Source organism: Chinchilla lanigera, unplaced genomic scaffold, assembly GCF_000276665.1.
Source record: "Chinchilla lanigera isolate Chin_1 unplaced genomic scaffold, ChiLan1.0 scaffold00032, whole genome shotgun sequence".
Taxonomy (NCBI): domain Eukaryota; kingdom Metazoa; phylum Chordata; class Mammalia; order Rodentia; family Chinchillidae; genus Chinchilla; species Chinchilla lanigera.
Window position 1 is genome coordinate 10,005,426 of NW_004955433.1, and position 21,861 is coordinate 10,027,286.

General features: G+C 38.5%; 2 long non-coding RNA genes across 5 annotated transcripts in view; one reads left to right on the forward strand and one right to left on the reverse strand.

Annotated features, from left to right (window-relative positions):
• Positions 1–21,861, reverse strand: part of LOC102021908 — a 113,074-nt gene that overhangs the window by 26,898 nt on the left and 64,315 nt on the right. The gene's annotated exons all lie outside the window — the stretch shown is intronic.
• Positions 1,416–17,950, forward strand: LOC102021474. 3 transcript variants are annotated; one of them, XR_261578.2, is made up of 7 exons: positions 1,416–1,501; positions 5,667–5,928; positions 7,805–7,913; positions 13,199–13,603; positions 14,194–15,509; positions 16,841–16,947; positions 17,299–17,950. It is a non-coding gene; the product is annotated as an uncharacterized LOC102021474 (long non-coding RNA). The 3 variants fall into 3 exon arrangements; XR_261577.2 differs by lacking the exon at positions 7,805–7,913 and having other exon boundaries at positions 17,299–17,949; XR_001234700.1 differs by lacking the exons at positions 7,805–7,913; positions 14,194–15,509 and having other exon boundaries at positions 17,299–17,949.

Sequence of the window (21,861 nt, forward strand, 5' to 3'; positions counted from 1 at the left end):
TTGTTACATACCAGCACTCAGGAGGTTGAAGCAAGAGGATCACTGAGTTCAAGGCCCACCTGGGCTATATAGTGATACTTTGTATTGAAAAAATAAGAGGGAGGGGGAGAGAGAGAGAGAGAGAGAGAGAGAGAGAGAGAGAGAGAGAGGGATTTGTTAGAAAGAGTGGCTGAGTTAAAAGTTAAATCTTAAAGAACAAGGAAAAATAGCCACATGAGGACAGTGTAGAAGCCTGAGTAAAGCGGGAGGGGAGCCTAAATAACTAGTATTGTTAGTTCTCTGCTGGTATAAGAGCACAGATCTCTAGTTGCGTACCAGCAAAGCATAAGGCTATATCACTGAGCTGAGGACCAGATCATGGAATGCTTTATAGTTCATGTTAAGGAATTTGGGCTTTATTCTAGAGGTCTTACTAGACAATAGAATAGGAGGCATGGTTAGATTTGCATTTTGAATAGATCATTCTGTCTCCAGTGGTGAAGAGGGTACAAGGGGACGAGGGTGGATGGTGATGAGAGAGGACAAGATGAGCCCTGAGCATTTACAGATTTCCCCAGGGGACAGAATCGGATTCATTCTCAAACCAATTAGAACAATGAGCTCTTTCTCATTAGGAGCAAAACTTGAGCAGAGTACAGTTCTCAATGCTGCACAGCAAGCCTTGCTCCTGGTAAATCAAGTGGCCGCTTGACTGGTTTGGATGGAAATCAGCCCATCTAGTATGAGTGACCACACTGTCCTCCTCGTTTGATTGATTAGGATTTCCAGCCCATGCACTTGAACCTAACAGGCCATAATGGCTTCAACAGGCAGTCATCGATCATTATCATACTCTCCCCGAAACCCCCAGGCAGACTGACTAGCAGGCGTAGCTATTCTCTCCTCAGTCTTCCCATCCACATTTTTATAATTTGCTAGTTCATTTCACTTGATCAACCAAATAATACCCATTTTTACACACTTTCCTGGCGCACAGGCTGGAAAGAATGAGGTTTTTCGACTATTACTCCTCATGCTGAGATTTAAACCACATGTAATAATAATCATGGTATTGTTTTTGCTGCTGAGTCATTTAAAGTCTTAAAAGGCAGTTTGTTCCCATAATCTGGACCCTGGGGTTCTAAGTTTAGGGAGAGAGAAAAGAGGAAATATGAAGAATCTTTTCAGCCTGGGGAAGTAGCCTTAGCAATATTTTAAAGATGCTGTGGCTTTGAAAATACTCATCACCTGCATTGTCCTCCTGATCCACAAGCAGTGGGGATGGTGACTGGCCAGAACTGGTGTTGTTTCTGAGAGCTTGGGCTCTGTTTTGGTCAAGGTCACTTGGCTAGTACAGCTGTAGAATTTGAACACTGGGTGTGTATTCCACTGCTTTGTTCCATTCTCAGCATCACACTGGAGCAGAATGCTTCGAGATAGGATGACTGGAGGATGGAAGGTGGTCCAAAAGATGGAAGAAGGCTTACAAGAGTGGTGAGACGTGGTCAAGTCTAGCCAAATGGTATGGCCCCATTATCCCTCCACTAATAGCATTGCCACATCCAAATAGTCCACGGATTGAATAACTTCTGAGTAATCTTTTTTGTAGAAGAAAATAACCATTCTTAAACTTAAAAAGAGTCTTTGAAAGAATTATAAATTCTACTTAAAATTTCTCTGGTTAACACCACAGACTGACTGAGAGCAACAAAATAAAGCAGAGAAATGAAAAGAACATCCACAGCTGACTCCAGATGGACAATATCTGTGTCAGTTTTCATCTTTATTTCAACTCTTTGTGGAAAAGATATTGGAGGATATCAAGCAATGACTGTAGGAAAAAAATAAATGGGAGAACAATTTTGGTGCCCTAGTTTAGCTTATCACGTCATTTTATCAAGCGTGGCACATCCATGAGTTTTGGAAATTATGAAACCCACACGGCCACTGCACCGATGATAACGGGGACCCCTGCCTGCAGAAGATGTAGCCACCCTTCTCTCTCACTACTTTTAGCCTGTTAGATTTAAAGGGAGCCCTAGGAACTACAGGTTCGACCATTCAAAAGCTATACTCAGGAAAGTCTTCGTGACTGCACAGTTAGACTATCATATTTTTGCCCCAAGGTACTGAGGGAGTCTCAAAGGTGGCATTCAGCATCCTTTCCTACGGAGATCTCATTATGCATGTGTAATTTGAGTAAACAATGAGACTCTATTGAATTAAATTCCTCCCTTTAAATTAGCCTTAATACAGAAAGGGAGGAGAGAGGATGTTTATTCTTAAAGAGATCAAGTAATTAATTTTGTGAGTTCTATGAAATATTGAAGGAAACCATGCAAATGAATTTTCAAACAATTAAAACAGCAAGCACTCAGATGTGTGCACCTAAGGGAAAAAATGAGATCGAGTGAGCAAGAGTCAGTTCATGGTCTCATGGGATTTCTCCACCAGGATGAAACTCTTATACCCATGTGATTCAGGGGGTAAATAAAATTGCAGTCAGATGCTGATGTACTGGAACATAGTACTGTTAGATATTGACTTCTTAAAAGTCACTTTTAGAAGATTCACTGTGTTCAGTTATCACTGTAGTCCAAGCTCATATGGAAGAGAAACTGTGTGAATAACCATTATTCACCCCTTCTACATTGATATAGGAACTTACGGCTTTCAACTTGCTTCATAGTCCAGAGACAGTGCAAGAGTCTCAGAAAATGATCTTTTCTTTAAACAGATGTATTTTAAGATTAAGCTTGCATAAATTAGAAAATATAACCACACTAATAATGCAAACCCTAATCATGTCAGATAATCAAGGTTTAATCAAGGTTTATTCTAGCATTTGTTATTTAATCTCAATCACATGTGTATAAGAGTCTCATCATGGTAGAGAAATATTAATAAGTACAAAAGAACATTTCTATGATTTTGTCCTTCCCATACTTACATGCATGCTCCCTGCTCCTATGCTGCTAAGATTACCTTTAGTATTACCTTTAGTATCCAGAAATACTATCTATGCATTACTTTCATAGAAGTTCTGGGTTTCTCCCACAATTACCTGAAATCAATAAATTGCAGACATATCAGGATCCAGACAGGATCTAGTATTTCTCAATATTGTTCTGTAGACATTTTGGACAGGATAATTCTTTGTTGTGGTAGTTACTGTCCTGCATACTGCAGGATGTTTAGCAGCCTCCCTGGTCTCTACCTATTAAACGCCACTCTAATGTTTATGGATACCATTAGCATGTTTCCAAACATTGCCAAATGTGCCCCTGGGTGCAAAAAGAATCCCTGACATAAAAGAGTGATTATAGCCACGGCATAATAAAACAGAGATCCAAGGAACATGGTTAAAAGATCCAAAATATGCAGTGACAGACAGTTTGTGGATGGAAAGGGAGAAGCAGAAGAGAAAAATTAAAAGGCATTCAACAATTCCTGAATTAAAGGAAATAAAGGTCTGAATGAAATTAAAAAGGGCTGTCCTCACCAAGACATAGTCTGATAATGAACTTCAAAGATTGAAAAGAAGAACATCTATGCAGAAAAAGATAAAGACATAGGCAAAAGTACAAAGGGGAGAAAGTTATTCTCAGATTTAACCAGATGAATACTACAGGACTTTCAAAAATATTCTGTGTTCTATTATTCGAAATAAGTCACCAAAATGAAGTATCCTTTGCTTGAACTTAATCCAGGGGTAAAGCCTAAGACATCTTGTTAGACCACACTGCTCACAGTCTGGACCATAAACACAGGTATAGACTAAGCCAGTGTTACCATTTCCTGTACCCTTCCCCAATGGATTCATTTATTCGGAGTTCCTTGAATGCCTATTATTTGCCAGAAGTGTGCTAATTACTCTACCTTTCTGCCCCAGATGCTTTTCTTTAGTAGATAGCAATATTTCAATCTTTGATAAATTTTAATCTTCACTAAACTTTTATCTTCACTCTTTGTTAAGAGTGAACAGTCTTCAGTTGGTTAATTGGTTATTCCTATTTCTTCTTATGTCCTTCACCTCTGTGCTGTAGTGTCTTTCTCTTATTTTGTTCATTTTTTTATAGTTGGGCTGCGGTTGTCCTTTGTGGACTAACAGACATGTGGAGAGAAGAGGTTTCTCCAGTGTGTAGTATTTTAAATTTATTTTTAAAATAAAAGAAGGAAAACATATTAAAAAACAGATATCTATTTACAAAATAGCATAAGAACAATACATGCAATACAGAGTTACAGACAAAGTGGCAGGAAATTAACAATGGTTGTTGTATTGCGTATTGACATTTTCAAAGTGGTTTCTCAGGAAAACAAATAGAGACATGCAAGATTGATCAAATAATTGATCATTAACTGTTCCTTTCAGTAAAGTGATAAAAGTCAGTAGTAGAACTATGTTAGCTATCCTGTATATACATACATATATAACTTCCCGTTCTTTCTTTTCTCTTTTCCCTCACCCCAGTTGCTCTTTACTTTTGAGCATTTTTCTTTCATTTCACAGTGTCCATCTATATCTCCTAATTTTTATTCATGTGCATACACTAGTGAGACAATACGTTGCTTATACATGGAGGTCTGGTTTATTTCACTTATGAGCATGGTCTCTAGTTGTGACCATTTACCTGTAAAAGCCTCTAGTTTATCTTTGTTTATAGCTGAGTAATATTCCATTATATAAAAGTACCACAATTTTTTTATCCAGTCCTCAGTGGATGGACATTTGTGTTGCTTCCATAATTTAGCAGTTACAAATTTTGCTGCTATAAACATTGGTGCACATATATCGCTGTGATATGATGTTTTCAGATCTTCTGGAAAAATACCCAGGAGGAGAATAGCTGGGTTGAATGGGACCTCTAGACCTAGTTTGCTGAGGAATCTCCAAACTTATTTCCACAGTGGTTTAACCAGTCTGTATTCCCACCAGCAGTGGAGAAGAGTTCCTATTTCTCCACAGCCTTGCCAGCATTTGTTATTGGTTGATTTCTTAATGATAGCCATTCTTACTGGGGTGAGATGAAATCTCAATGTTGTTTTAATTTTCAATCTTTGAATGATTAATGATGTTGAACATTTTCTCATGTACTTATTTACCATTTGTATTTCTTTATCTGAGAAATGTGTATTCATCTCAGCTGCCCATTTTTGGATTCAGTTTTTGAATTTGGAAGGGCTGATGTTTTCTAATTCTTTATATGTTCTAGATAGAAGACCTTTGTCCAAGGGACAGTCAGCTGAAATTTTTTCCCAATTGGTGGGTTTTCTTTTTACTCTGCTGGTGATTTCTTTAGATGTGCAGAAACTTTTCAGTAGGATGAGATCCCAGTTGTTGATTCTTTGTTCATGGTTTCATTTTTGTTCATGAACTCTCTGCCTACCCCTATGTCTTCAAGATTTTTGCCTACTTTCTCTTCTAATAGATTTAGTGCTTCTGTCTCAATATTGAGATTTGTGATCCATTTTGACTTTAGTTTGGTGCATAGTGATAGCCTTCTGTCTATTTTCAGGAGATCCAGTGTGTACTTTATCTTCAGAATTTGTATCTGGTGTTTTGCTGAATGGAGCTTTCATTTGAATGTGGTGAAGTCTTTCCAACCTTTCATTTACAGCTTCTGAGTATCTCATCTTCCTCAGAAAGGTCTTTCTATCACTCTGATATCAGGATATTCTTATAGTTCTAGTACTAGCATGGCTGGACCTCAACCAGGAAGGACTGAATGAACAAGAAGGACTCAGACACTTCGGATGCAGTGATTGAGGGACCTTGGAGAAAGAATGGCATTTTAAAAAGGACTAAAGATGTACAACACAGAGATTTTACAAACCAAACAGCAGAAGATCCAACATTGCATGCGAACTCTGTAAGTTTTTAAGGCAGCCATTGCTGAACTTACCTATATTTTGTGACCAGACAGAAAGAACACAGAAACACAAAAGGTGAGCCAAGCTGCTTCCTTATTGTATATTATGCCTGTCAATGTTCATTTGTGTGCTCGCCCACGTTATCTCTGCTGTCATCATGGGGGATGGAAAGAACAAATCCATGGATGCTCAAGTCCCTTCTGAAAACTACGTAGTATTTCAACATAACTTTTGCACATCTGACTATATACTTTAAATCATCTGTACTTAGACTACCTAATGCAATGCAAGTTATAGGTAAATAATTGTTATGTATTGTCTATAGAATAGTAACAAGGAAAAGTTCACTGTACAGGCAGAATTTTTTTCCCAATATTTTTGGCCCATGATGGACTGAATTTGCAGATGTAGAGCTGGCAAATAAGCATGCTGACTGTATATATAAAACTGACAACTTGTTTAAATAGGCCTTCTGCATGCCCAGAAAGAGAAGAGACTCTGACGAGACCCAGGGCTGTTTTTTTGTTTGTTTGTTTGTTTGTTTTTTACCAGTTGGGTATGTTTTTAGGTACCCAATACCCACACTTCATTATCTACACAATCAGCTGGGGCTCTAGGATTAGATTTTCTTGATTCTGAGACTACATAGCTGTGCACACAAGTCTCTTTCTTCCTCTTGGGTCTAGAAAAAGCCCAACCTAGAGACTTCTTAACTAGTCCCATTATCTACCTGAACTAAGCTGCTGTTGACATAAGGAGCTGGGCTGTGTTTTTGCAGCAGGCTCAGATCTTCCAATTTATACTCAGGTTCCTGAGCCCCACTACTCATGAAGGACCAGACCTGTGGTGATATGTAGCTTAAGAGTCTCTACTGTGACATATGCAGCTGGCACGTCAGGATGTACAGTTTCCCACTTTAAGGTCATACACTCTGCTGGGCACATAATAGATATCTCACACGAATTATCATAATATTAGCCAGATTTATTAAGCATGTGATAGGTGCTTTGCAATGCTAACTCTTTACACATTTCCTCACTGTATCTTCACAACTTTATAAAGTGGGTGAAATTCTTACATTATTGTTGGACACAACAAATTAATGAAAGTTCCAAATAAAAATAAGTCCAAAGGCATTTCCCAAAAGAAAGAAGAATCTATTTCATTTATGTTAAAGAAATCCTATGTTAAATAGTCATTTATTATAAACTTGGCAGCCACAAGGAGAGCCACAAGCCATTATAGCCCAAGGAGAATTCAGACTCTTGCCTACAGCTTTTCAAAATGTAAGTGATTAATAATGCTTGTTTCCCACCAAACGCCTAGAAAAGAGCAACCTTTCTTCATGAGGTAGGTGAGGTGTTCACACACAAAGGGTAGCATAGAGAATAGAGCAAAAAGAAGGGCAAACTGCCTAAACACAAGAATTCTCAGGGGACAGTCTAGAATGTGTTAGATTCCTTCTAAGACAGGGCTCAGCCTACAGCATCCCTGGAGATTTTCTAAGGTATGGACTACACCTATCTGATCTGTGGACAAAGAGCATCTAATATAGGTCCACTCTATATATGGAGGTGAAGAAGGGAAGGAGGGTTAATCCTGTTTCATTAGGTTTTTATGTGGAAAGAAGAAATTATTGTATTATAATAAGTTTTAAAGTTGCTTTAATTTCCTTATACTATCACTGTTTTGCTGTGGCTGTTATTGAACAGTTATCCTTAGGTATCTGCCAAAGTGACCATTTCCAGGACTACTGTGGTTAGCAAAATCCATATTCTCATACACTTTAAGTCATTTTTAGTTATCTATAGTACCCAATATGACTTAAATGTTATGTAAATAGTCATTAAACCAAATTCTTTAGTGAACAATGAATATTACTGCCTGTACATGTTGGTATGGGTATAAATATTTTTTCAAATTTTTCTGTGTTTACTTGGCTGAGCTGCAGATGTGGAGCCCATGATACAGAGGGCTGACTCTACTACTGCATACTCATCTTCCTACAAGAAAACCAATAAGACTCTTCAAACAAAAGGATTTTTTGTCAACTTTGAGAGGTACAAAAAAAGGCTAAAGAGCCAATCTTGAAAGCTGATTTACATCTGGCCTAGTACATTAGTTTTTTGTTTTTGTTTTTGTTCTTTACTGTAGCAAGTTACTACTGAGTGGTTTAACAGGAACTAACTGTATTATTTCACAGGTTCCATGATTTGGAGCCCCCACAATGCTGAAAACAAAATTCTGGTCATCTGTATCCTCATTTGGAGACTAAAATAGAGAAATCTCCAACACCAAGCTCATTCAGATTGTTACAATAATTATTTTCTTGTAATTGTAGGAATGACAGCCCCGTTATCTTGTTGGTCAAGGATTGCTGTGAGCAGCTAGAGGCTGTGCTCAGGATATGGCTACATGGCCTTTTCCACAGGCAGTTTATGCTATACCTGTTTGATTTTTTAAGACCAACAGGAGAATTTGTTTCTTCCATCATGAAGGGCCCAGTATTTTAAGAATTCTCCTGATTAGGCCAGGCACACCTGTGATAATTTCCCTTGTGACTAATTTAAAAACAGCTAATTGGGGACCTTAATTACATCTGCAAAATCCACTCCCTTTGTCTTGGCATGTAACACAATCATAGGAACAAAAGAGTGTGATCACAATGGGAAATGAATCCTGGAGGCCCTCTCAGAATTTGGCCCGTCTTCCCCATGGAATAAGGACTCAGCCAGGGAGTACAAGATGTGCCATGACAGGGCAACCCTAAGCCCTACTGAATAAGTGAACAAGGTCCAAGGATATAAGGAAAGAGGTGGCTAGAAGGCGACAAAAGACAAAACAGTGATTGCCATGCGTAGATGTCCCTCCTATACTTGCAATACTTCACAAGAGAAAGGGAGAAGAGGAACAGGATGAAGAGTTATTTATACTTTCCAAACTAAGGTTTCCAGACCAAGAAGAAGCACATGGCTGATCCCAGACCAGGAAAGGTAGGCTATTTCACCTTGCATCTCAACTCTGATCAACTGGTAGCATCTCTGTGCCTACCCTGAGAAGGACCTCAGAGTGTGTTGTGGTTCAGCAGGAAAGAGTGCAGTGCTTGATTAGCAATGTCTGTCGTGAACTTTGGATTCATGATTGGAAGTATACTGAACAATCACTGGCTGTTTCTGACTGAGATTATACAGGTCACACTAAGTCTCAACAAATATTAAATAAAAGCCATTTCTCAGGTATAACCACTGCATATGGAAGAAATGGTCTATATAAGACAGTTTTTATAATTCCCACTCCCAAAAGAAGTCATTTTTCTACTTTAAAACATCCCATGAAGAAACTGTTTACTTATGCACCCAATCATAAATGAATGTCAGGGAATACCAGGTAAATGCATGCATGGATAGACCTCAAGGGGTGAAGGATTACACTACACAAACCCGTCAATGTCTTAACATGGTTTCACAAGACCTCCCAACTCCTCATCATGCCCCTCCCTAACTATTTGTGTCTTGTGTCCAAATATTGCTCACAATCCCCAGAAAGAAAGAGTTGTTTCCATTAAAGAAAAGATGGACTCAGTGACACTCTGAAGATTTGGATGACCCACGTCCTATTTGGCAGACAGAGAGAGGAGAGAGAGAGAGGAATTCAGGGTCATGTCTGAGTCTCCAGGTTCCACCACGCTTCCTCATTTCAATGCGATCAAAGCTCCTGAGCATTTTAGCGTTGAAAACGTTTGTAGGCCCCTGTCAGAACCATCTCTGCTTTCACTGTCCTTGGGGTTTGGCAAAGAGAAGTCACCACCTTTCCCCAACTTCACGGCATTTTTTCACATCTTGAAAATACCCTCATGTTTGTCATTTGTACAATAAACAAACCCAAGAAAGCAAACCAATCTGCAGAACAGTGCCATATAAAGCTAAATTAAAATGGTAATGGGTGAGCATGACACAGAGAGAACGGCAGACTGCTGAGAGCTGAAGAAACATGGGGTCCTCCCAGGAAGGTGGTTTGCACCATGGCCTGAACTACCCTACCTGTGCAAGGAGCTGCAGGCTGCTGAGTACAGACAGAAGTGGAAACCAGATTTTCATGCCCTCTAGTCCCCATTGTTGCTCCTTTCAACTCTTTGGCTTGGCTTTATTTTGGAATGAGGTTATGTGAAGCCTGAAGAAATAGCCCTTGGCTATGCTTTCTCACAGAAAATATCCTTCTTTTTTTCTTCTTCCTTTGTTGCTATGATAGAACTACTTTGATATAGACAATAAGATGCAGTTACCACTCAAGGGTGAGCAAGGAGACAATGCCCCACCAAGATGACAGTGGAGCAAAACTAAGCCACTTACCCTTAAAACAGTCAGCAGAACTCATGGCTCTGATATTGCTGTCGCTACTGAGCCAAATTATTTAGTCTACAGATGTCCTTTGGGTATAGGCTTGAGGAGCAATATACTAGTGAATCAATTTCAAAGATCTTCTAGAGAAAACTGAATCAGATCCAATGCATTCAAGGATGAGCAGCATCCCTGAAATTTGGAAATGTAAGGTGGTTCCATTAAAGAGCTGCTACAGAAATGAAGTAGAACAAGATTTATAAAAAATGCCAAGCATCTGTCTTCACAGAAAGAATTGAGGGGTGTGTTTAAGAAAAAGCTATGAATTATCTCCTGCTATTCTAAATGCTTAGGAGAAAACACAAGAGCAAGCAAACACATAAAACTATACGTTCTACCATTGTTTGTTTATTGAGTGAGGCCAAGCTGTAAGTGTGCACTGATTCTTTGGTTGCCATGGCAGAGGGGATGGTTTCTGGGTTATGACAGCAGCTGCCATATGTTCAGCTTAAAGTCAACTGATTCCATCACAAAAAGAGGAGAAAGCAAAGGGAGCTGTGCAGCTTCATGTATCCCAAGATTCCAATTAGCATTGAGCTGTGATGGGAGCCTCTGTTCTAGGCAAGGCACTGGCCATGCCACTGTCATGGCTCTTAAGCAAACACATCCACAAGGGATTTATTCACAGAAGCTACTGTCCAAGTAGGTGACTGGTCAGTCTTTAGCCCAAATATGGCCCTCTCTAATTTGAGGAATAGCTCTTGTGGTGACTTAGAAAAGATATGCAGTCGAGAAGAGACACCTTCTTTGGAGAAGGGGACAACTGGAGCCATCAACAGTCTTTTTTGAGCTGAAACTTGATACATACAGAGAGTATCTGTGAATTCTGGGACCACAAATAGAATCAAGAAGTATTTAACTGTAAGTGATAAATCCTGGATATGTTCTGGAGTCTGAGGGCATCTGAACCATTTGAAGAAGCATCACAGAGGGTGAGTTAGTCACATTCTTGCCCCAATTTTTTCCGCCCATAGAGAATTCTGGGCTGACTGTTTCATAGTCTGACTCAGTGTGACTATCTATATCTACATCTATATCTATATCTATATCTATATCTATATCTATCTATCTACCTATAGATAGATAGATAGATAGATAGATAGATAGATAGATAGATAGATAGATAGATAGACCCAATTAGGACCCAAATATCCATACTGTCAGAACACTAATGAGATGTTTGAGTATCCCAGAGATTACATTTTGGTCTTTCTCCAGGTTTTTGCAAGTTATTTGCTTATACAGAAATTTACAAATTTTTGTAAATTAATTCCTATTTGTACAATCAGGAATTTTTGGAACTCTGTGGTATGCATTATGAAGTACCTACTACAGCAATCTAAATCATTTCTGCAGGAATAGAGACCTTCTGAAACAACCCAGCTACACGGAAATGAATTTGGATGCTGAGATGGCTCCCATGCACCTTTGGAAGGATCCCTATTTTCTTTAATATGGAAGCCCATAAGAATACCAGAAATAGAAATTCAAATCAAGTAACCAACACTCATGCGTTGTCTTCATTACAGCTAAATAATGTCAAAGTTCCAGATCATGCTACTGAGTACTGTCTATATAAACACAGTGGTATGGCTGTCATTCTTTATCACAGCCTCAAATCTGTCAGACAACTCAGTACACATTTGAGAAAAGAGCTTGAACAGACACTTCACAAAAGACTTTCCAACAATCCATCAACAAATCAAAATGCATATTTAATCTCATTCATATACAAAGAAATGCAAATTAAAACTATAGTTAGATACCATTACATACCCACCAAATTGTCCCAAATTTAAAAGTCTGGCAATATCCCACATTGATAGAGACCTCATGTGCTGCAGTGAAGAATGTGAACTGGTGACACTACTTTGGAAAACGGTTGGACATTGCCCAATGAAATTAAAGTAATGCAACACATAACAATCATATGCTCTGATATGCTCTGATATGTAATATGTTATAGCCATGAATAGGATTTTTCAAGAGCCTGACAATGCTAGAAGGAATAAATGAAGCCATTTATGATCAGAATGCTGTACGGAACTTGAAAATAAACAAACTCCAGCTACCCTTAAGAACATGGTTCACCCTATGTGGTAGGCAGAGGTGTTACCAAGAAGTTAGTGCCATATTTATTCCTATCTGATGTGTGTGTGTGTGTGTGTGTGTGTGTGTGTGTGTAAATTACTCTCCAGTAAGTTCTATTTCCCAGTTTTAAAAAAGTAAAAAAGAAATCTGTATCCAAAAAGATAATTTTTTATGAAGATTTTATCCAAACTATGAAATATACTACAGACAAATCTCAGCAGTTAGCTAGAAATCTATTTTCCATTCATCTAGCTCAGCCCTTCCTGTAGCTGCTTGTATTCTATATCTAATGACTGTTTGAGATAATGAGTTTCACAGAGACACGGGTAAAGAAAACTTGTACAAGGAACAAACCGAGAGTTCAGAGAGTTAGGATTCCCTAGGAAGGTTAAAAATAAAAGGAGAAAGAAGAGGAATGTTAGTGCTTCCTTCAGCAAGGGGGCAGACTCATGAGCAGAAGATACTCATCAAAATGTGTGTTTCCTCTGATGAGCTCTTGTTATGATAATTATTATCACTCTGGAGATGCTGATAATTATATTTAGACAGTTTTTAAAGCAATATTGTATAATATTTTCCCCAATTTAACACTAGCATCAGAGCTGATGAATACACAGTCAGATGAAATGCAGGGCTGCTAGTTTGTCCACAAAGTGTTCCCATCAACCGTGTAAGTGAGTTTTATAATGTATACATTATATTAGGGGGAAAACACACTCTTTTGGAAAGGACCGATTCTTGGCGCATAATCGTTCCCATTGAATTTAAATGACTTTTGGTCCTACACCGATGCTGATAAAATACTTTCAAATGTACAGAATATTAACCAAATGTTTATATTAAACAACTCCTTTCAGGTGAAAATGCACTCAGTGAAGCGTAGCTCCCTGGAGCAAGTTAGTGAATATTAATGTTCAGCAGATCATAAGGAGCTACAAGTCCACTGATGTAGGAGGCCAAGGGGAAGATAACAGAACAAGGCTGGTGGATGGGCCCTGCCAAGAGAAGGGACAATCGCATTGGACATAATGGCGCTGATATGGAAATGGAGTTTGAAATACCGGGAATTGAAGATGCCCGGAACCAGGAGACAGACAGGGATGAAAGGAGAAGTTCCACTCAGTAGTCTCTGGTCCAACCTCAAGCAGGCTGCAGATGAGGCTGGCCTCAGACCTGCAGTTCCCACCAGCACAGAGATTTGTAGGCCCTGCCTCAAAATTAATACCCACCGATTGCCAGTTAATCACGGAGCCTGATTTTGGGTAAGTGAAGTCTGCTTATCACCAGAAGCATTCGGACTTAAGAATTACAGTACTTCAAATCTGCCACAACACATGCCCATTTCTAATTATCATTGTTTATCTGAGGGCTTCAAGAAACTACATATAACAGTACACAGCTCACAATATATTGTGAGGTTTCATGGTGAAGCCTGCTTTTATCATCCAGGCTAGAGGTCAGAATAAGTATTCTTTGCGGATCTGGGGCTAACAAAAAGGTCAGACGGAAATAGGAGGTCCAGGGGCAATCTTGAACCCTGACTGTGACCTCGGCCTCACCCCTCTGGACTTCTGTTTCCCCATCCATAAAAGGAGATTTCAGCATTCCAGGAAATCAGTGTGAAGTGCTTTGAGCAACATCGAAGGCCTTTGCTTTGTAAGCATAAGGTATTATTGTTTATGTTATCGATACTTTAGAATTCAATGCATCATTAATTTTTTATCATGGTTAAAGTCAACTTCTGTTTTTAGTAGATGCTTTTCTAAACTAGAAAGGCCAGCTTTCCTAGGATTTATTCCAGTTCAGAGTGATAATGGCAGGCAAACAGTTGCTACCTATTCCCATTTTACAGAGTGAAGAATTTCAGACCTGAAATATCTGTGTGAAGAAGATTTTGTATCCATTTCACGGCTTCAGAGATGGCTGTCCCCCATATCATTCTAAATCGCTGACTCTCTCTAATTTTCAAAAACTGTTTTCAGGAGAGGAGGGTGTAGAATTTTCCCTGTTATTTACTTCAAGTTCAAAATTGTAGATTCAGACACAAAGGGTGACTACCACCCAATGACGATGCTTGGGCCCAGAACAGTAAATCATTGGCTCAGAATCAACACAGCTGGAGTCTGAACCAGAAATACAACCCAAGTCAAGCATCTTGCTTACCCTGTTCAAATCCCTTTGCATTTACTGTCAATCAGGGGTGTAGCAACACTCTTCTTGTTACGAGGCAGACATACTGCAACTTTTCAACAAATACTGATTAAGTAGCAACTTGAAAGCTGCAATCAGATTCTTCCTTTTTCTCCAAGAGCTTACAGTGTGGTTGAGAAGGAAAATTAGATGGTCAATAATCAAATCACCATACAAAACAATACCAAGCCAAACAAATGAAAAACACACTCATGAGAAGAGATCAATGATTCTCAATGTATTTTTTGAAAAAACAACCCCATGAGATGGGCCATGCATAAGTAAATAAATAAAAATTCTATGACCATATTATGTTTGTGGCATGGTGCACATTATAGACACAAGGCACAAAATATTTTAAATGATCTAAGACATCCCACAGTAAAGAAACTTACTGAATACTTCACAGTCTTATATTTCTCACACTCATTTGACCAGAAGACCTTTTCAAGACTTTCAATAGACTTGGCCTTTTCCTATCTCACCTACAGGACCCTAAACTCCAGCCACAGTTATAATGACACTAATGTCACGTGCTTTGTATCCTAGTCATATTTGAACACCTGACTCTTAAAACAGTATCTAGCATGTGGCTTTGCATCTATTTTTTGAATTAATACATAATCTGCTTGATGCTATGGAGGAGCCCAAGATCACTAACTCCTGGTCTTGGTAGGAGACCAGGTAGACTTCTGCAATGTTAGTGTTTATATGAGTCCATCTGGGGACACTGGTAACATGAGTTTCCCAGGCAGTAGATTTAGGGCAGAGGCTGATATTCTGATTTCCTAAGAGTTTCACGGGTGAAATCAACCAATGCTGCTGTCCCAGAGTCATGCTTTAAAGCCCCAAGGAGCTAGAAGTTCTCATGCAAGCAAGAAGCAGACACCATGAAAAGATGACATATTTGTCATAAGAGATCAAGGACGCAGTGCTACAGGAAGAGCAGAGAGGACACAATTTATTCTTCCTGGGCAGGTGAGGACTCAGAGGAGGAATGTCTTACAAATTCATGGAGAGGGCTTGTACCAGAGGAGCTTAGAACAGTGACTAGCATTTTGCCAGGTAGAGGAAGGAGGGACCCATGGATGGGGCAGAAGGCCAAGCAAGGCACAATTCACAGTATGCTCAGGGATTCAGGGAAGGGGAGGGGAGGACGGGAAGAGTCAAACACACAGTGGACTTTGAACTGGATTGTGAAAGGCACTGTATTTTGAAAATCCAAACTTTTAATGGCAAGAATCCAGAAATCCGGGTGAGTGGGGGCCTGTATGCTATCCTTTCATTAAAGCCAACTGACCAACATGGACCCTGTACACTCCTAAATTCAGCCTTGTTTTCCAACCTTAATGAGATATCAGAGGGGTTTTCCAAATTCCATGATTGATAAAGCATCATCAGTCGCTTTTACTGGTTGAAGATTATGCTGTTTTTAAACAGCACTTAGCATTTCATGGATTTTTAATAGGCATCTACATAAATCTATGAAGTTGCAAACTTTATTTAGCCATTATGGACAGACTACTACTGCTTATAGGGCTGTGTTCTGCCATTCTGTTTCATATTTGAGTCCAGCTGTTCTGGGATCTTTTATTTTAGAAACTGGAAAACCAGGGCTATTAATAGAATCTGGCAGCTAATTTAAATCTGATAATGTGCTGACATTAGGCTGCATACTTCAGCACAGATGCCCATGTATACCATGTGTATTTATTTCTGTACAAATGTACACATGCAAATGTATAAATAACAGCAAAGACTATGAAGCCAACACTTCTATTTCTTTTTTTTTTTTTTTTTTTTTTTGGTTTTTCTCCAGTACTGGGAATCGAACTCACGACCTTGCACTTGCCAGGCAGGTACTGTGCTACTGAGCTATATCCCCAGCCCCCTACACTTCATATTTCACAGGACCACCTGAGACTTGTCCTCTGCCTCATAAGTAGGATGCTCTCTGACATGTAAAAATCATTTAGAAGGTGATTTAAGCTCACAGGCTCCAGGGTCAGAATAACTAAAACATCAAAGAATTACAGGTCCATGTGGAAGAGAAACCCATAAAAACCCACAAAATTCTAGCTGAACTTTTTTGATACGCCTCATACTCTCACTGCAGCCAAATCACCCACTGTTGTGTGTACTTAGCCTACAGTTTCTTTCTTCTTGATTATATTGTCCTTGTGTGAATTGAGTAAGAGTTTGGGGCTTTGGAATTAGCTTTGGTTCAAGTTCCAGATCTGCCCTCTTCTGGCTGTTTGACTTGGAACAAATGGGACTAACCTAAGCCTGTGTTGTCATCTATACAATAGAGATGGTCACTGCACTAACACAAGAGGACTTCTGTGAGGTTCAAATGCGATGATATAGGAGAACACCAAGCACAATGTGCAGCTCTAATCCACGGGGTAGAAACCAGGTCAGTGGTTGTCTAGAGTGGACGGTCATGGGCTGTTGTATGGCTGAGGCATAAGGAACCATTTTAAGATAAGAAATATTTCGTGTCTCTTAAGAAAGTGGAGGTTATATGAGTGTCTTTTCCTGGCCTAATAAATGGATTGAGGATGATTTCAATTCCCTCATCTCCATATTTTAATCTTATACTTTAAAGTTGAGCTCAGACACTGTGTAGCATTTGCAGTTTCCCCAATCAAACTAGATCTCTTTTAGTTTGAAGTTATCCTTATTTTGTACTTCTTAGGTATGTACTGTCTCCCTGGTATGAAGGTCTAGCTCTTTGAGTCTGTTTCTCATTTCCATTTTTGTGCAGATCCCTTGATAAGGTATCTCCAAGTAGCTTTGGAATCGTGCACAGTTATCTAGTAGGAACCTGTACATTCTTCATCCTTCTACTGCAGCATTGTGGAAAGAGTGAATTCAGTGTAACCCTACCTGTTGGATACATACTTATGGTCCTTCTGCCTCTGTCTTCCAAGTCGCCATGATTATAGGCATATGCATGCATGCTAGGCAGCCCAGATTTTTATGGGTGTTATTTTTCTATCAAGTCACTCACCTTCAGAAAGAATTGTGGTGATAGTAATGAAGATATCTTCAGTTTTATTGGAAAATATTCCCCCCAAAAAACAAAGAGGATGCAAAGAATAGATCACAATAAGAGAATGATGGCTGAAGATTCCAGCCTGTCTTCCTGGCTACCAGAAGTAACACCAAACAGCAAGCACCAGCTGGAACAGAAAACATGGGAATCCTGGAGCAGAAGAAAGGTGGAGTAGTAATGACAGTCTTTGAGGCTATAAAAGTAAAACATCACAAAGAATTACTTTTATCTTATAATAAATAAAAGGTATAGGGAACTGGTAGATTTTGTGGAGATAGGCAAGAGATATGGGAGTGGGCAAGAGATGGGAGGAAAACAGGAAGTAAAGTGATTAAGATGTGAGGTATATAGGTATAGATAGATATCCTAAGATAAATGGAATTATTATGTACTGAAAATATGTACTAATAAAAACTAAACTTTAAAAAAAGATTCCTCCCAAAGATTTTTGGAGATAACTGAAACTTCAGTGACATTCCAGGAAAGAAAAAAGGAAGATACAAGTTTGAGAACAACAATTTGTCTAGAGCAGTTGAGGAGAGTATTCAACCAAATCCAAAAGTTCTGTGAGTTGGGTTTAGCAGTGTGAGTGACCAGCCACGGAAGAATGCTAACTGGAGAATTCCCTGCTTTCCTTTGGAAATTAAAAATGAGACAGCCATCCCTATAAAACACTCTTCTGTTGAAGGCTGGGAAATAAGTCTGTGCCTTCTCCTACACATAGCACAACAAATTGAACAATATTCATTTCATTTATTAACTCATAAATTAATAGCTAATACTGAGCACATACCATGTTCTTGATACTATATAAAAAGTAGAATACAGCAAAGTCAGGAAATAAAGGAAACTCAAAGATCTGTAGTTCTCCACCTTGATAGCACATTGGAATCACCTGGACAGGTTATAACCTTGATTCCTAAGCCACACCTAAGATGAACTAATCAGAAGTTAGGAGTGATACTTACTTAGCTGTATGTAGGGTTTTTTGTCCAGTGTTACAAAAGATTAAGAGGAAAAAAATTAGAAACCAGTTAAAACTGCATGGCCTTTTAATATCACCCATCAGCATTATCTACCAATCCAAATCAAAGACCATCCAATTGTTTAAAGTAATATATCTCTATTTAATTCCTTATTTCCCCAGGATATTTACTCAAGATATTTCACAGTTCTATAAAAGTAGATGTCGCCTTATAAAGCAGTGATTCTCAGTCTTTGATACATAGCAACATTATGAAGAGTGCTATTGAAGAGTATAGAAGTGCAAGCTTGGTAAAGTAGATAAAATATATTCGGCATTGGCTGCTGTAATTTTAACAAGTTGCCAGGTGATTTTGATACACGCCCAAGTTTGACAATCATATTTTAAATATTTGGTATCAGTACAGTAGATTCTGTCCAATAACAATCCAAATACCTTCTCTCCACAGTAGAGATGCTAATGTCTGCCCATTTCCAAGATTACAATATTTTGCCCTGTAGAACATTAACCAGTTTTGTATCTGAGTTAGCAAGCTAATTCGAGCCTTTCATACCCATGTCTATGTGGTCTTTCTAATTCTCTTCGAACAGGTTTAAACTCATCCTGCTTGTTCCCTCATTAAGTGGATCAGATAAGCCTTTGGCAGTGCTCACTGTATGTTTGTATCACATTCAAGCTTTCAACTTCTGAAAATTATACTTTGACACCAGGTGATACCATTGTGCATCCAAGATTAAGATTCACTGCTACAAAGAAAAGCTAAACTCCTAGGAGGCTCCAAACATAAACCACTGTTGTCTCTATCCCAAGCAGAATAATATCATTATTCTTGTAAGTCTTTTATGACTCACACCTGATAATAATAAAAATTAACATTGACTGCGTATTTGCTATTGCCAAGCACTAATCTAAGAGCTTTACACACATTACTAACTCCCTTAGTCACTGCCCAGCCTGGTAAGATAGGTTCTCTCATCTTTATACCAATTTTACAGATGAGGGAATTGAGCCACAACAAAGGTAGGCATTTTTTTTATATTCACACAGTTGGTAAATGAACTCATACCTACAGTACTGGCTGTGACCTTCACGTCTAAGGCATGCTACTCTGCAAGAACTGATATCTACCTTGAGGGTTATTTATCAAGATTCATGGAAACCTATGTCTAAATACATGGATTATTTTTAAGAAATCAAAACAAGCCAAAAATCTGCACTCTTACATTTGCTTACCTGGCAAGGTATAACGCATCTTCTTAGTCTTTCCCTAATCCCCATATTAGGATCATCTTCCTAAGGACAGATCATTAACATCTCAACATGAGAGTCTGTAAATTATATTGTAACCCCAATAGTAACCTTGATCAGTATCCCAGAGGAGACATTCAGCATTGGATAGAAATTTGAAATCCATGTCACATAGTTCTGTGGGTTCCAAAGTGCAAAAATAAAAACATAAAAATAAAGAGAAGAAATATTTTACATTTCCTCCTAATTTAAACTCATACCCAAATCGACATTTGGGCAGGTCCATCAAAAAGCACTTGGTGAGAAATCATCTGTGCACTAAGTGCTTTTTATACCATGAGCAAAGGTCTGAATTGTAAGTAATATTGGCAAGAGCAAGCTATAAGTTAAGATGCAAATCCAAATCGAGTGTGCGGTGTTCTGGCTTCAAGCCTGGTAATTGAATTTCCAGTTTATTATCCTTAATGTTTTTTAATGTGAGTCTGCAATTCAAGGCAAAATGGAAAGCTGCTCCTCCAAATCTCTCCCCTGAAGCACTTCCAGGAACAATTTCTTTTCAGAGTCAAGAAATGGTTTTAGTTCAGGAGTGCACTTTAACTTTTGCAAACTGTAGAAAAGTCTGTTCAAGAGACGCACTCTACCATGGTCATTGAAGGATACTAAGCTGAACACCAGAGATTCTGGAGTCCAAGAACTTTTTATATAAGTGAGAGAACTAAATTCTGAGGTATGGTTCAGCAGTCATGTCTCAGCTAAGAGCTCCAAGACATAGTCTTACATTTATGGCCATGGATGGTAGATGGAGAATATGTTTCAAATGAAATCACTGCTTCAGCATACATGGGTTACACTTCCAACAATCTAAGCCTTTTGACTGCAACAGCTAGACCATACTAGGAACACACTCTCACATTTCCTTCCCCTAAAACTAGGCCTGAAATAAGGCAGGTGACTAAATCACCTTGAAATAGTACATGTAATGAAGAAAAAGGTTTAAAGGTCTTAGCTATATGACTGCAGTAATAATAATGATGATAATAATAGAGAAACAATAACTATAAATATAACATAATGAGGTTTTGCCATGTTGCAAGCTGTATTCAGCTTTATGCATTATTTATTATGCATTATTATTATGCATTATTTATTTCATAATTTAACTCTCATAATAGCTTTATAAGGTAGGTTATTGTTCCCAGTTTCATACAGGGAAACTGAGTTTCAGAGAGTTCAAATATTTTTGCCAGCCTGATAAAACTAGAATGGGGGACTGGCTAGGGGGCAAACCCAATTCTGTCAGCTCTGAAGCTTGTGCTTTGTATTACAGGCTCTATCTATAACTTCCCTTCTGGACTGTACACTTTTTTCTTTCAGGAAGCATTGCTTAAATATTTATCTATATGTATGTGTAATACATGTATGTATAATTAATACAATGAAGAAGAAAGTAAAAATGTCCAAAAGCCTGCTAAACACACATGTACATGACATACATGGCATGAAAATGCAAGTGTAGAATAGTGTAAGATCAAAATTAAAAACTTTACCCAAACTTTGTCTCCAAAAGTAAGCACTTAATATATTTTCTGATGCATACTATCAAGAAGTATTCTCAGTTGATTTGTCACACACACACACACACACACACACTTCACACACATTCCTTTCCCCAATTCATTTAACAATCCAAAATGCATTTACTCTTGCTTTTTGTCAAGTACCCTTTTATCAAGTGCCCTTCTATCTTGGTGCCCTTTCTCTACGAATGTATGTGTAATTTTCAACAATCTTTTAGTATTTCGTTAATTTATTTAACTATCTCTCATTTAGATTGCATCTTTTTTATAATTAAAAATTCTAGTGCAGTGAACATTTATGTATATGTTATGGTGGTGGAGCACATATTTTAGAAGAATTTCTGTAGCTATTCCTTCTAAAGAGCCTTCATTAATTCACATGCCCATGAACAAACCGTGAGAGGGGCTGGGGATTTAGCTCAGCGGCAAAGCGCCTGCCTGGCAAGCGCAAGGTCGTGAGTT